The following is a 15624-nucleotide window of genomic DNA, read 5'->3' on the forward strand; positions in this document are numbered from 1 at the left end:
GAAGGAAGGAAGGAAGGAAGGAAGGAAGGAAGGAAGGAAGGAAGGAAAGAAGGAAGGAAGAAAGGAAGGAAGGAAGGAAGGTTGGTTGAGAACCCTAAGTAGGGTGGGGTGTGGTGAGGTGTGGGAGCAATGCCTGAAAAGCCTCAATCAGGGATGGGTCCCAAAGCAGAGAAGAAAAGTTAACTAGAATAGAAATAATAGTAGTTAACATTTATTGAGCAGTGTTATGTGCAAAGAACTGTTCTAAATGCTTAATGTACATTACCTTTTTAACTACTTAAAAAATCTTGGGGTGCCTGGGTGGCTCAGTCGGTTAAGTGTCTGCCTTCGGTTCAGGTCATGATCCCAGGGTCCTAGGATCAAGCTCCGCATCAGGCTCCCTGCTCAGCAGGGGTGTCTGCTTCTCCCTCTTCCTCTCCCTCTGCCCCTGCTTATGCACTCTCTCTCTTGCTCACTTTCTCTCTCAAATAAATAAATACAATCTTTAAAAAAAAAAAAATCTTACAAGGTGGATATTACCATTCTCACTTCACCTATGAGAAAATTGGAACTCAGATAAAGTAATTTGCCTAAGATCACCCAGAATATATGAGGCAATGTCCAAACACACACTTATCAGACTTAAAGCTCAACCGTTAAAAGCTTTGATTTGATTCATTGCAGAGTGTCACAAGGTATAAGAGCACAGTCTTACCGTGATTGGTGTAAGTTATATTCTTAAAACTAATTTACACATTCACATAATATGGACCCCCACAACTTCTGATATTCAAAATACATTTCTTCATACAGTGTTTGCTGCATAGATTATTCTTAGAGAGGCTCTGAAGGTAGAAAAGGATAAACCCTTATTTCTGCAACAGTCTCCTTCCAAGGAGCAATCCCTTGATGTCCATGGGTGGGGTGCACAAATAGATGGAGTATATAAATTTGATTTCAGTAATTTTACTTCAAGGAGCCAAAAGAAACCCTTTTCTACCATGCTACCTCTTCATGGATATTGCATTGGTGTGCAAACCCCAAGCTAATACCCCTCTCCCTAACCACCTCTAATCACACTAAACCCTATCCCAGTGAAAAGACTGAGGAACAAGAGTTTTTATCAAAGTGAACAGAAACGTTATTTCAATCATACCTCTGTTGCTAAATTCAAATTATGCTTTTCAATCTTTTCTCACTTCTCCATGGAATTTGAAGCTGTTCCCCAAATACCCCTTTTGGAGTTCTTATCTCCTTTTGTTTTATTGACTATAGTTAGCCCTGGATTACTTTCAACCTACCTGGGTCTTCTTGCTTTTTACTTTTCACAGGCTCTTCTTCCTCCACCACATCCTTTAAATGTTGGGCCTTCTTCTACTACGCATCCTCTTTTTTCTCTTTCTTCATACTATCCCTAAAAAAACTCATCCTCTCTAATGACTTGAATTACCACCTTTATTGCCGATAAGTTCCAAAGCATATGTTCAGCTTGGGCCTCTCTTCAGAGTTCCAGATCCATTTCTACAACTCTAAGCCTCCTCATCTGGGTGTCCTGTAGAGGTGCCCCAACATTTTCCCAATAACCTGTTCTTCTTATGTAGCCACCCCTCTGATGAAACAGTCAATCAAGACAGAAAACTAGCAATCATCTTTGCAGGTTTTTTTATTTATTCATCTCCTCCTCACATTCCATCCAATCACCAAATTCAGTAAATTCAATTCCCAAACATCCCTCAGATCTCCTCTTTTTCTTCTGTATTATCACTTTGCATATGTAGGGCCTCATCTTTTCTTGCATAAATTACTTCTTAACAAAATCTGCTTTCCCTGCCTCCAATCTTAGTCACTTCAAACCTAATCTCCACACAATCTCCAAAGTGATATTTTTAAAATTCAAATCTGCATGTTACTCTTATTCATGAAATCCTCAAAGTCTTCCTATGATATATAGGTAAATTCCAATCCTTTAAGGGTGTTATACAATGGTCTTATACAAGGTCCCTACCCAAATCTCCACTCCCATCCAAGGCCACTCAATTTCTACTCTGGATCCCAACTCAACAAAAGCAATGTGGCATTTTCAATATGTGCACATACACTTCCCAATGCCTGAAATATGGTTTTCTTCCATCAGTATTGACTGACTCTTACTCATCCAGAATGATCACCTTCTCCAGGATGCCATATCTCATCCCATCAGTCAAGTTTAGGTGCCTGCCATCATGTTTTTTTAATGTCTACACTTTCCTCCACAATAACCTGCTTGAATAATTAAGCAGTATACTGGTCTACCAGTATAACTAGAATCTTAGTACCTTGAACGAATTTAAAAAAAAAAAAAAAAAAAAAGGTATCTGGCAGCAGTAGCCTATATTAGTTAATAGCACCAGATCTACAATGAAATAAATTTGGATTTGAATCCCAAAACTTCAACTTATTTAATAATTGTGTGTGTGTGTGTGTGTGTGTAGGTGGCAGACCTATTTAAATTCCATCCTCTGTATTTATACAATATATTCAATATACAATATATTTTCTTTTTAGGATTTTTTTAGGATTAAAATGAAATAGTTCATAGTGAGGCTTTGACATAGTACCTGAAATCTGACAAAATGGCATCATTTTACCAATTTTATCAAACTGGTAACTGATAACATAGTAGATATTCAAAGGGTATAGACATTTGTTACTAGTGCCCCCTTGTTGATAGCAGTGCTTAATGAACTCTTGAAGCAATGGTAAGCAGACAGAGAACGTGTGGAGCTTTCAGAATCTTAATACATTTTATTGATCTTAGAATGACTGAATTAGGGCGCCTGGGTGGCTCAGATGGTTAAGCGTCTGCCTTCGGCTCAGGTCATGATCCCGGGGTCCTGGGATCAAGTCCCACATCAGGCTCCCTGCTCCTTGGGAGCCTGCTTCTCCCTCTGCCTCTCTCTCTCTCTCTCTCTGTCTCTCATGAATAAATAAAATCTTTAAAAAAAAAAAAAAAGAATGAATTATTGCAAGCATTCATTACGGGCTATGCAAAATCTCAAACTTAGCTTTAAGGAATATACTTTCATGAAGGTTTGGGCTTTTATCCCATAATAGTTTCCTCCTAGCCCAGTCAGTCCCTCTCTCATCACCATTAAAAATCTATATTCCATTGTATGCAATATGCTGTTTGTCAGGAATAAGAAACATTCCTCAAATGCAAGCTTTACTCTCAATTCAGAGATATTGTCCTTGGAGCTCTGAACAAGAGACATCAATCTTCTTACAGGCTCTTCCCCACACTCATCATTTACCCTTGGGAAAGTTCCAAAATGGTTCTATACCCCCACTGACATCTGGTACCAGGGATAACAAAAAAGATTAAGATATCTGCGCTAAATAACTGAACAAGATTACAAAAGAAAATGTAGGTCAACCTCAGATCTCCTTATGCATAGATAAGGAAAAATAAGATATTAGAGAGATATGAAGAATAGAAAGAAAAAGGAAGGAACGAAAGGAGGAAGGGAGGGAGGAAGGAAGGAAGGGAGGGAGGGAGGGAAGGAAGGAAAAAGAGAGAGAAAGAAGGAAAAAAAGAAAAGGTGATTCTTCTGATTTCAGATCTTTACCCTTTAAGTTCATCTCAATCTTTGCTTGAATGAACCCCTCTGAAGGCCAATAAAAAGTTTATGAAGTAAATAAAAGAAATGCATTTGCAACATTTTCAACAACATTTAGCAAAAAAAAATTTTCTAAAAACACTCGTTCATACAGCTACAATGATAAAACCTTTTCATAGGAATGAGATTTAAGGTCTAGGCCAATTGATTTCATAGCTGTACAACTAAATTTTGAAGTGTGACCAGAGGTGATCTCTTTGTCCATAAATGTAGGAGCTCAGATTAATCCTTTCTGAAGGAAAAAGGGGAAATGCAGCTGAATGACTTTAAAAGTTTCTGGATTGCAAATGAATAATGTTTGCTTGTGCATTTATGCTGATTGTCTTAAGACAAAACCCATTTAATAACATGCATTTCATACTTCATTATAGCAACATCTTTTTCTGCTTGGTTTTTCACAATCTAATTGGCCAACATGAAATAAATTTCCATTCTGAAAGCCAAGTTTCACAAGAGAAAGAAAGAATAGCTGCTCCTCATACTTGTCTTTATAGTTTACAAAGGAAAACAAAAGAAAAGAACTCATACATCATCCCATTTAATTCTTGTCTTGGTCAGGGATTGTTTGACGGTGAGGAAAAGTTTTCCTTAATAAGGGCAAATAAGAGTTTTATTAGAAAGCTACAAAAAGGAAAATTTCATGGATATTCATAGGTGCGAAATAAAGTATAGCAGGGCCTCTTACAGACAGACTAGGAACTGGAAATTCAGAAAATGTGGTCATCTCTCCTGGTCAACATGATTTCTAGTCTCCTCTCTAACAGACTATCTCCCGATCCCTGGTCTAATCCATTGTGCCCATTGTTTCCACTCAACATGAATAATTGCCATGAGTCACATCAAAGTTTGTAGGAAGATACTGCTTCAAGCCATTTTCTCTCAAAGAGAGTTATAATTATGGTAGATTCTTGGATCTCCATGAGCTCCTCTATTCTTTTGGTAAGTCTTGATGTCAGGTTAAATTTGGAGAATAAAGGAGAGAGGGATGAAGGATAAATCATAAGTCTCTGGCTTGTAAGATACAAGTTGGGAACACTGAAAAGGAACAAGAGATACGTGATGAGGAGCAGGTGAATGCATTTTAGGACATGTTGAATATGAGATGTCTCTGAGACATACAGTGGAGGTAACCAAGTAGGCATTTGACTATTCAGATTGGAAGCTGAGTGGAAAAGTCTGGTTTATAGATGCAAACTTGTGAGTCATGTGCTGTATCTGTGGTAAATACAGTCTTACATGAGTGTGTATCGGATGTTCTGTGGGGAAGCATAGAATGAGAAGAGAGAGAGAGGACAGAGCTTGTCCAGAAGAGGACTGACTGTGCAAAGGAGTCAAAGGTGAAGCACCCACGGAGGTGGGAGAAAACCAGGAGACAATCATGCTAAAAATCCAGTGTTCTGGAAAAAAGGCTGTGGTCAGCACAACTGAGTGCTGCTGAGATCAGGTACGATGAGGACCAAAAGGCACCTTGCCGAGTGTATGCCAGTTATTCACTGAATGATGTAGAAAGTCAGTGCAAGTTGGCCAACCTCTAAGCCACAGAATAGACTAATTTGGCCCTGCAGCTGATTTCCCTGTGGTAAAACAGTAAATGAAGCCCAAAGAAGAGGGTTTGATGTTCCCCTCGTTGGAAATTCATCCCTTTTCCATAAGCCCTTCAGGGTCTGTCCAGCCCCTCCTCTGTCCTGATTCTGCTCAAGCATGACCCTCTGTAACTAATATTTGAGGAGGTTCCCTGTCCCAGGTACTGTTGTAATGCTAAAATATATAAATTCATTTAACCCTCACAATGACCCCTTGCACAGGGCTTAATTACTGCCCTCCCTTTACAGATGAAGAAAAGCACAGAGAGGGGAAATATCTTGCACTGGTCCACCCACCTAGTGAGTTGGCAGAGCAAAGATTCAAACCCAAGCATTTGGGCTCCAGAATTAGTGCTTTAATCACCTCACCACCTCTGCAAAGCCCTCCTTAACAGCCCCAAGCGGATGTCAACGTATTTCTTCCATGCTCCCATGGCACCCTGTGCATGTGTCCTTCATGAAACTTGTTATCTATTTTCATAAATGTCTCAAGCAGTGCTGTCCAACAGAAATGTAATGTGAGTGACAAATGTGAGCCACATACACAATTTGAAATTTTCTAGTAGGCACATTTTAAAAGCAAAAGGAAACAGGTAGAAATGATTTTAATAGTATATTTTATTGAGCCCAAGTGTGATGGTTAATTTTGTGTCATTGTGGCTAGGCTATGGTGCCCAATTGTTCAGTCGTGCACCAACCCAGATGTTGCTGTGAAAAAATTTTTTAGACATGATTAACTGATAAGAACAGATACTACACTTGATCTTAGCCAAAAGGCCAACGTGATTAACATTTAAATCCGTAGATTTAAGGGACGCCTGGGTGGCTCAGTTGGTTAAGCGGCCAGCTCTTGTTTTGGGCTCAGGTCATGATCTCGGGGTCCTGGAATCAAGCCCTGCATCCAGCTCCAGGCTCAGCACTGAATCTGCTTGAGGATTCTTTCTCTCTCTCCCTCTCCTTCTGCCCCTCCTCCTGCTCACATGCCCTCTCTCTCTCTCTCTCTCAAATAAATAAATCTTTGAAAAAAAAATCAGATTTAAGTAAGCAGATTACCCGCCATTCTATGGGTGGGCCTTATCCAATCAGCTTAAGGCCTTAAAAGAAAAGACCGAGGTTTCCCAAAGAACTCATTCTAGAGCTGTCATAATAAAATATCAGAGACTGGGTGGCTTAAACAATAGAAATTTTAGTTCTGGAGGCTGGAAGTCCAGGGTCAAGTTTTGGCAGTTTGGTTTCTCCTGGGGTCTCCTTGGCTTGCTGAGGGCCACCTTCCTGCTGTGTCTTCCCATGGCTGTCTCTGTGCTCATGCATCACTGATGTCTCTTACTTTTCTCATAAGGACACCAGTCAGAGTAGGGACCCACCCTTATGACTCCATTTAACTTTAATTACCTCTTAAAGGCCTTATCTTCAAATATGTTCACAATAGGTATTAGGGCTTCAACATATGAATTGGTGGCAGGGGCTGGGGTGGGGCAACAATTCAATCCCTTACACTGCCTGGGTTTCCAACCTCCCTGGTCTACCCTGCAGACTCAAGAATGCAATATCAACTCTTACCTGAATTTCAGCCTACCAGCCTGTTCTGCAGATTTCAGACCTGCCAGCCCCTACAAGTGTTTAAGCCAATTGCTTAAATACCCACCTCTCCCTCTCCTGTCTCTCTGTCTTTGTTGATAGACAGGCAGAGAAATAATATGGGTCCTGTTCCTCTGGAAAACTGACTAATAAATCATTATATCCAAAATATTATCATTTCTACATGTAATCAATATAAAAACTATTAATGAGATATTTTACATTCTTTTTCATACTAAGTCTTTGAAATCCGGCTTGTATTTTATCCTTGGAGTTCTTCTCAATTTGGGTTAGCCACATTTTAAGTGTTCAATAGCCACATGTGGCTATCATAACACACAGTGTCAATCTAGAACAAAGCAACAAAATGAAGAAAAAAGAGGTGGGATTGAACTCTGCCCTGTCACTGAGGCTCAGTGAATGCTAGTTATAATTTCTCCTAGTAGGAGGACTTCCCTGACCCTAGGTGTTCTTATACACAAATGAGGACTTCTCTGACCCTAGGTGTTCTCATACACACGTGAGTACCTACCTCAGAGAGCTGCTGTGAAGATCCATTGTAAAGCCCCTAATGGACTACCTACCTGATAAAGTACAGATGCTCAATAAACATCCAGTACTTTCTTTCCCTCTTAGCCTGTATATATCTTCCCTCTTTAAGGAAATGGTTTGTGTTTATTTCATCTTTCTTTCTCCAGTTTGGTGCATTGGTAGTTGCTTAAAAAAATGCTTGCGGAATTAATGAATGGTCTCATGCTGCTGTGGTGGAGTATATCTACTTGTTGATGTATATTTTCCTTTAATAAATCATTCTTTAAAACACTTTGGAAGGACTTGCAAGTCGTGGAGCTGTTGACATTGTAGTGGGTGGTTCAGTGGAGAGATGAGTCAGATTTGAGTTTGGGGATTTGAGGAAAGAGCCTGTTAAGCTAAAGGAAATGGGGCAGCATCACAAATAAAACCAACCAGGCAAGATATACCACAGACATCTCTGACATAAGAGTACACCAAATTTTTAAGTTCATTACTGCATATAATTTTCCATTACTGATAATAAATTTGACAAGTGTTAATGAGATGGGATGTAGTCTCAGTAAAGAAAAAAAAAATAGGAAACACATTCACACCAAGTCACAGAAAATCTAGTTTAGATGAAATATTTTTCCCCTGCCAGTAAATACATTAAAATACCTAATTCACGGGCAAAAGTAAAATTTTCTGGTAATATGCCATTTGATGAAGACACTCAATTATTTAGTCAGGATTCTCCAAAGAAACAGAACCAATCAGATGTATATAGACAGAGAAAGAGATTTAGTACAAGAAAATGGCTCACATGATTATGGAGGTTGACAAGTTCCAAGATCTTCAGTCACCAAACTGGAGACCACAGGAGAGCTGATGGTGTATGTAGTCCCAGTCTGAATACTGGCAGGCCCAAGACCCAGGAAGAGCTGATGTTTCAGTTAGAGTCTGAAAGCAAGGGAAAAAAAAAAAAAAACTGTTGCCTCAGCTCAAAGGCTTTCAGGCATAAGGAGTTCTTTCTTGTGCAGGAGGGCCAAACTTTTGGTCTACCAAGGCCTTCAACTGATTGGATGAGGCCCACCCGCATGGGGTGGGGGAGGCAATCTGCTTCGCTCAGTCTACCAATTCAAATGTTAATCTCATCCAGAAACACTCCCAGAGATACACCCAGGATAATGTTTGGCCAAATGTCTGGGCACCCTGTGAACCAGTTAACTTGACACATACAATTAACTGTAACACCTGACAAGGCACAATATGTCATCACAGGAGAGATTTCTATCAGAGCTTAATATGTCAATAAAGCATTCCTTCCGCAAACTGCTCTCTTTTTCCTTCTGCTCTGCTGCTTCTTTGTATAAACTGTCAGAGAAAACACTTGGGGATGGAAACTAATGTTTTTGGGGCACTACTCTGTGCCACACATCTTACCGGGTACTCTTGCACACTGTCCCCACAAGTGGTGAGGCCGGGAGGACTCCTCCAAGTGGCAGCAGCCTTGGGGAGGCCACCACAGCCCAAACTCCACTGCTCAGTCTTGTCCCTTTGAAAACTCAATCTTCCCAGTGTCCCCGGCTTAGTCAAACTTGGGAATTGTAACATACAAACTAGATTCGGGAGACTTCTATACACACCAGAGGAAAAAAACATTAATTATGATGAGAGATACAACTGCCAAGGGGTCCTCTAGCCAAAGCATTCCTTCCTTGTAAAGCTATATCAGAAATCAAATTATAATCAAAATATTGCTTAGTGAAAATGAATTCAGAGTAAGTGGGGGTTGATTTAAACAAGATGTTCAATGGCATCAAGCAAAGAATAATGCTATAATTTCAACAACTAGTATTACACAGGGAAAAACTTGGGAACAAATTTTCCCTAGAATTCTCTGCCAAAGTGTACTTCATGAATTCTTTTTTTTATTCTTTCTTATGCCAGGCTGACCAACTCCCTTTCTGTTTAACACATTATTTCTTTTAAAAATATTTACCAGGTTACAAGTCAAATTTTAATGATTTATAAACTATTCTGCCTCAAGATGACTTCCATATTTCTCCTTTTAACTTCCTTAATTTTCAAAGAGAATCTCACCATTTGACTTTGTTTTCATTAATAACCATTTAATCTTTAGCGATTCTGTTCTGGCAATCTATTGCTGATTAACTATCACAAAACATAATGGCTTAAAACAAGAACAATTTTATTAGTATCACTGCTATTCTCAGTTTTCAGCTCAGGTTTTTGGTGTAACTGACATTAGGATGTTCTAATATTTTTAAATGGTGTTTTAGGGCTCTCCAGACAATTTTGGGAAGGAGTAACTTTTATATTTCGTACTGAACAGTCTTCATAAATGTGCTGCCCTCTAGGCATTATTTTACTCCTTACCATTATACAATCATATCTCTCCTGTGTTCTGACCTCTTAGAAATCTGAAGAGTGACTGGCTAACTACTTTGTTAAGACTACTCTATCTTAAGGTGAAATGATGATTAAAAACAGGTGATAGGGCGCCTGGGTGGCTCAGTCGGTTAAGCGACTGCCTTCGGCTCAGGTCATGATCTCAGGGTCCTGGGATCGAGCCCCGCGTCGGGCTCCCCGCTCCGCGGGAAGCCTGCTTCTCCCTCTCCCACTCCCCCTGCTTGTGTTCCCTCTCTCGCTGTGTCTCTCTCTGTCAAATAAATAAATAAAATCTTTTTAATAAATAAATAAATAAATAAATAAAAACAGGTGATATTGGGGCACCTGGCTGGCTCAGTTGGTAGAGCATGCTACTCTTGATCTCCAGGTTGTAAGCTCAAGCCCCATGTTGAGTGTAGAGATTACTTAAAAATAAAATCTTTAGGGGCACCTGGGTGACTCAGTCAGTTAAGTGTCCGACTCTTGACCTCAACTCAGGTCTTGAACTCAAAGTCATGAGTTCAAGCCCCACACTGGGCTCCACGTTGGGCATGGAGCCTACTTTTAAAAAATCTTTAAAAATATATATAAATAAGTAAATAAATAAAAACAGGTGATATTAAGATCATTCTTCAATGCCTTAAGCTAAAGGAGTTGGTAAATCTGAAATACAAGCATCAAAGCAGTGTAGGTAGAAAAAATATTTGGTCTGGGCAGGGGAGATTTGAAGGTGAGGAATTACTTCATTTATAGGAAAACACATGTTGACCCATAAGACATAATTCCTTGGTAGGAACTGCCATTTGGTGACAGGCAGCCCAAGAAGGTAAATTTCACATTTAATAGAAAGATTTTTTAAATCACATTAATCTTTATAAAGGGTTTATAATCTCTGGCAAAATTCTCAATCTACAAGTAATGTTAAATAACGAATCACGTAGCATTGAGGCATCTAGTCTTCAACCTCATACCTCATGATAGGAGCATTGATATTTTAAGGATCTTGTAAAAGAAGAATCTCATTAGATTCCTGATACTTCATGGTCACTTTCTAGTGCTGAGAACTCAGAAGACATTTTTTTTTCTTGTGGTTTTCCACAGAAAACCATGATGTACAAGAATTTGTTTTTATCCTGTTGTGTTCATTTTTTCAACAAATACTTGTTGAATGTTGCCATGTGCCAGGAACTGACACAGCAATGAGCAGGTGTGACCCTGCCCTAAGGAAACCTAAAGTCTCAATAAAGTCTCTCAAACCTGGAATCATGTTAGAACTTTCCATATGATCCTTCCTTCCTTCCTTCTTTTTGCTTTCTCTCTCTCTCTTTTTTCTCTTTCTCTCTTCCTCTCTTTCTTTTTTTCTTCCTGTCTTTCTTATTTAGTATCTAGCTAGCTAGCTAAGTAGCTATCATCATCTTTCTATCATAGTGTACTGATTAAGAGAACAAATTCTAAAGGTAAAAGGCAAAGAGAACAAATTCTAAAGGTAAAACCCAGTTCCATGGGTAAAAAAAGTTTTAAAAGATTTATAGACAGGTGAATGGATCGGTAGATAGATGGACAGATGATAGATAGATAGATGATAGATAGATAGATGATAGATAGATAGATAGATAGATAGATAGATAGATAGATAGATAGATAGATGCCAAACGAAATCATAAGTGAAGTTCCTATGTAAAGCAGAACTATGACAATAATCATTAAGTCCCAGAATAACTCTCTGAGAGCATTTTTGTCATAATACTACACTGTTTTTTCCTTAAGAAATTATTCTCACAATATTCTCAGACAATAATGCCTAAATATTTTGTAAATCATTACACTCAACCTTATTTTTCTTCTCCCTTGTGCACTGTTGGCCAATGAAACAGTTTCATTTTCACTTTTCAAAATGATAGCATTAAAAAACAGAAGTGAAAGTATGAATCATAATATAATCAGGAGTTCATAGTGAGATATCCATTTATAACTCAGAAAACCACAGGGTATTTCCAAACTGATGTCATTCATAGAAAGAATGCCATGTGTTGTGGAAGAATAAGAAAAATTACCTAGGCCGACTGGGGGATTTAGAATGCATGTGGGATATTCCCAGCTAATTATTTTAATTTATTTTTAATTTTATTACAAATATTGATCTCTATTTCAAGTACTTAAATTGACACTCATCTTAGACATCACACTGGATTCTAAGTTATACTTTTAATTTTGATATGATTCATTTACTTCAGAAATCATCAGTATAAGTGCTTTATGTAAGTCAAGGTTTTCTTTTATTTTCTTTTAAAATCTGTATAAATATTAAGATTACCTGAAATTCTGTGTAATTATTTTATTTTGGAAAAAAATGGTATTAATCTCTGCTCAAATTATTAAAATTGATTTTATTTTATTCTTTTTGGAAGTGGAGAGAAATAATATAAATTTTATTTTTACTTTTTCCAACTAAATAATCAAAATAGGATTTTTCCTTTCCACTATATTGTTTTTTAAGAATTTAAAGAAGATTATAGTATATGCTAAGTAAGTTAGTGATACGACAGAGAAGAAACATTATTCAGAAACTAATTTCCTCTGGGTTATCTACATTTGCTTCAAAAAGTTCTTTGGAGGGGCGCCTGGGTGGCTCAGTCGTTAAGCGTCTGCCTTCGGCTCAGGTCATGATCCCGGGGTCCTGGGATCGAGCCCCGCATCAGGCTCTCTGATCAGCGGGAAGCCTGCTTCTCCCTCTCCCACTCCCCCTGCTTGTGTTCCTTCTCTCACTGTTGTCTCTGTCAAATAAATAAATAAAATCTTTAAAAAAAAAAAAAAGTTCTTTGGATACATTAGTTCTGCCATCTTTGTGGCTACATTTCCTAGTTGGTTGGTTATTTTGATCCAGATCCTGATATCCAGTTGTGAGGACAGCCCAGTTATATCCTTTTTCAATCAGTGGATGTTCCTGGTTTCCCATTAGCCAATGTTCACAGCATGAGAGATTCCACAGAAGTCACACCATTCACTCACTCAAGGAGCACCACTAGTTTGCTCTTTGGCATCTGAGGTTTATCGATGAGTCTGGTGGTTTACCCACAATGTCTGGTCCTGATGTCTGCTAGGAGCTGCTTTGCTGTCCTGGATTTTTCGGTAGAACTGCAGGTGAATCTGTCAATAGAATGGGCTGACCCCATGTGATTAAGGAACAAATTTAAAAATATATCCGAAAATTAAATTCCTCCTTATTCCATAAGCAAACAGAAAGTCCACATGGACTAAAGACTTAAAAGCTAAAAGCAACCCTTAAAAGTTCTAGAAGAAAATGTAGAAGACTATCTTATAATATTGAAGAAAGATTTCTTAAAATATAAAAAGGTTCATCAGTTATAACACACATACAACTCTGATAGGGATGTTGATAATAGGGGAGGCCATACATGCATTGGAGCAGGAGGAATATGGGAAATCTGTGTATCTTCTGCTCAATTTTGTATGAAACTAAACCTTTAAAAAATAAAGTCTATGAAGAAAAAAAAGACTAAACCATCAAGTATAAACTATAAGTTAAATACATTTGATAACATAAACATTTAAAAACTTTATACATTAGAAACCATAAACAAAGTTTAAAGACAAGCTACAGACAGAGAAAATAGTTACAATGCATTTGAGAAATAATTTTAATCTAGAATAATGAAAAATATCTTCTAAGTAAGACAAAGACAAAAGCCCCCAAAAGAAATTAATATAAACCTTCCGTTCACAGAAGAGAATCTCTATATGACCAATGAAGATATTTAAAAAAAAAAAAAGTAACTTGCTAGTAATAGGAACATGCAAATTAAAACAAGGTACCTTTCATGTCCTCAGACTGGAAAAAATTCAAAAGTAAGTAGTGGTAAGGAAGTAGGGGAAACAGGACTTTCAAATTTTTAATGTTAATTCCTGATGATTAATGAACAGTGAAGTTTTACTATAGGGAGCATAGTTTAAATTTGAAAAGAGAAAGTTAAGGATTGAGAGAGCAAATTGGTATAATTTTTTTTATAATTTTTTTTAAAGATTTTATTTATTTGACAGAGAGAGCACAAGCAGAAGGAGAGAGGGAGAAGCAGGCTCCCTGCTGAGCAAGGAGCCTGATGTGGGACTCGATCCCAGGACCTTGGGATCATGACCTGGGCCGAAGGCAGCCACTTAACCGACTGAGCCACCCAGGCATCCCACAAATTGGTATAATTTTGAAAGCATTTTCACAATATCTAGCAAAGTTTAAAGGTAGTCAACTTCTGAAGTATAATTTACAGAAAAACTCTTGCACAGGGACTCTAGAATATTCATTTCAACATTACTTTTTTTTTCCTTTTTGTAATCTTTTTGTAACATGATTTTTATTATTTTTTTTATTATGTTGAATTAGCCAACATATAATACATCATTAGTTTTTGATGTAGTGTTGAAGAATGGGAAGATTTCAGAAAGGGAGAGAAACCATGAAAGACTCTAGACTCCCGGAAACATTCCTTATATTTCAAAAAATATTTATTTATTTATTTATTTATTTGCGAGAGAGAGAGAGAGAGAGAGAGAGAGAAAGTGCAAAAGTGGGGGGAGGGACAGAGGGAGAGGAAGAGAGAGAATCTCAAGTAGACTCCCCACTGAGCGCAGAGCCCCAACGTAGAGCTCCACCTCAGGACCCTGAGATCATGACCTGAGCCAAAACCAAGAGTTGGTTGGTCAACCAGCTGAGCCACCTAGGCACTCTGCAACATTCTTTATAATTCCAAAATGTTTGTTATTGGAAGAACAGATCCTCTTAATTTCCTTTGTCTCAATTCCAAGCACCTATTTCCTCTATGGAGTCTTACTATTCTCTTCTTTATATAGTTGGAAATCAGGCAAGGACCCTATCTCCTTGTTCCCACAGACTCCTCCTTCTCCTCCTTACACTGCCCTGTTCCCATGGGAATCTCCTTCTAGCTTGGAAAATTCACCTCCCGTCATGTTTCTGGCCCAAACACTTGTCAGTGCCCACAAATCCTACATTTGGCCTTTTCTGGTAATCTTGCCTGACTTCTTCAGACTTGCATTATTGGAAATTAACAGCCAGAAATATTACCTTGGCTCACACTTCCCCAGCACCAACTATATGCACAAATAAGGGGTAAAAGACATATATATAGATACAGAAATAGATATAGATATAATTTTAGATTTAGATATAGATATAGATATATAGATAAAGCGAGAAGAAAAAGCATGGATTAATAACTTCAAATATTATTGTGCTATATTCTTCTCCTAGAAAATCTTTAGACAGTGACATCCACACACATTGGTGCCTAGCTCTGTGGGTGGGGTGAGAAGAAAAGTATAGATGTCTGGCAAATTTCTTGACCCATCAAGAAGTTTCCACTCATACCTCGAGTAGATGTACCTTCATCCATCAGTAACCTTCTACTGACTTTATCCTTCCCAACCTAGGAACATGAGCTTGGCACAGGTAAAGGCAGAACTTCTCCTGAAGCAAGATATTGCTTCACGGATGTACATAACTAGGAGGAGACTTGCTCTGGGCAACCTAAAGACAACTCTACAAAGAAGGGCTGTCAGTAACTGTAGACAACTTGGGTGGTCCAGCCATTTTCCTCCTCCATCAACATCCTTCTCCAAATCTCTATGCTCAGAAAGTGAGAGGAAGCCCTCTGCTCCCATTAAGGGGGAGGTAATAAGGCTGGCTGCCATACTGGTATCCAGCACTCCTCTCACCTAGCATCCCTTGCCGGAATGGTGTTCCACTTTTTCTTTTCTCCTGTGTCTTCCCTTTTCTGAGATAATAAGGGAGGGAGGGAAGGAAAGAAGGAAGGAAGGAAGGAAAGAAGGAAGGAAGGAAGGAAGGAAGGAAGGAAGGAAGGAAGGAAGGAAGG

General features: G+C 38.5%; 1 long non-coding RNA gene and 1 pseudogene across 1 annotated transcript in view; both read right to left on the reverse strand.

Moving 5' to 3' along the window:
* Nucleotides 1–12876, reverse strand: part of LOC118018777 — a 37315-nt gene extending 24439 nt beyond the window's left edge. Inside the window, exons 1-2 of the long non-coding RNA XR_004681478.1 lie at nucleotides 12731–12876; nucleotides 8133–8269 (exon numbers count right to left, since the gene is read on the reverse strand). This is a non-coding gene — a long non-coding RNA (uncharacterized LOC118018777). The remainder of the gene's footprint in view (nucleotides 1–8132; nucleotides 8270–12730) is intronic.
* LOC118018933 lies at nucleotides 5874–6005 on the reverse strand (annotated as a pseudogene).
* Nucleotides 12877–15624: the final 2748 nt, after the last annotated feature.

This window comes from Mirounga leonina, unplaced genomic scaffold, assembly GCF_011800145.1.
Source record: "Mirounga leonina isolate KUSES-001 unplaced genomic scaffold, KU_Mleo_1.0 Mir_172, whole genome shotgun sequence".
In the NCBI taxonomy this organism is placed as follows: domain Eukaryota; kingdom Metazoa; phylum Chordata; class Mammalia; order Carnivora; family Phocidae; genus Mirounga; species Mirounga leonina.